This window comes from Octopus bimaculoides, chromosome 4, assembly GCF_001194135.2.
Source record: "Octopus bimaculoides isolate UCB-OBI-ISO-001 chromosome 4, ASM119413v2, whole genome shotgun sequence".
NCBI classification, from domain to species: domain Eukaryota; kingdom Metazoa; phylum Mollusca; class Cephalopoda; order Octopoda; family Octopodidae; genus Octopus; species Octopus bimaculoides.
Genome location: NC_068984.1, coordinates 24,029,534 through 24,030,779, shown reverse-complemented (window position 1 = coordinate 24,030,779; position 1,246 = coordinate 24,029,534).

Genomic DNA, 1,246 nt, shown 5'->3' with positions numbered 1-1,246 from the left:
TTCTCTCTCTCTCTCCCCTACTGGAAGTACTTGGCTGCCTTCAGACTGGAGAGGGACTGGCCTTTCCAGGTTTCGAAATGCCCAAGACACTTTGCAGATCACGAAGGCGCCTCAAGGATTCCATCAAGAACTGAAGTTCTAAGGAAGAAATATAACGTTAATAATAGCTTAAATTAATATCGTTGAGCATATATCCGGTTGTCGTCCACTTCCTGCATCGCCAACACAGCGCAAACAATTTCTTTCTCTTCTTATATTCTCTGAAAAAGGCAAGTGTCCATAATGTTACACTTTCTATTCTTCATGGTACTCAAACTTATGGCATACTCCACAAAACAGACACGGGTTCGATTCTCAGCGAGTGCGCACATTATTTCCATACAGGCGTCTTGTTTCAATTGATTAAACATACTGTGTGCGCGTGTGTGTGTGTGCGTGTTTGTGTGTGTATGTGTGTGCCTATGTAATATTATATGTGTGTGCGTGTTGTTATTTTTATTTTCGGTTGCCTTTGTTAGAAGCTACAGCAACTTCATGTCTCCTTATTTTTTGTGTGTGTGGGTATGTTTTTTTTTTGATTTTGTTTGTCCTTTTCCTGTTTTTTTTTTCTTATCATTTATTTTTTATGTATATTTACCAGAATTATCTGGAAGCTGTTTGTTGATTTCCTGGAATAATAATGTCAAATATAATTTAAACAAAATGAAAATAAAATATGATATAAAATAAAGTATCTATATTTTTTTCTTTAATGGGTGGAAAATCTAAAAAGAATTTAAAGCACCTGCAGAATGTGTTTTCACCAAGGTTGTTAAAGTAATCCAAATGATGGGCGAGGAAAGCGGTCAGGATAAAAAAAAGAGGTTCGTTTCTAAAACGTAAATAAGTCGTTGCTCTCTCTCTCTCTCTCTCTCTCTCTCTCTCTCTCTCTCTCTCTCTCTCTCTCTCTCTCTCTCTCTCTTTCTCGTTCTCTCTTTCTCTCTCTCTCTCTCTCTCTCTCTTTCTTGCTCTCTCTTTCTCTCTCTCTCTCTCTCCATTTCCATCTCCTCCTCCTCTCTCTCCTTCCGTCGCTCTCCCTCTCACTATTTCTTGCTCTCACTTTTCTCCTTCTTTCACCTTCTCTTACTCACTGTCACTCAGTTACATACACTTATACATACACACACGCATACACGAACACACAACACACATCACAAAATATAGACACACACAGAGACATTCACAGAAGCACACACGTACACATTCA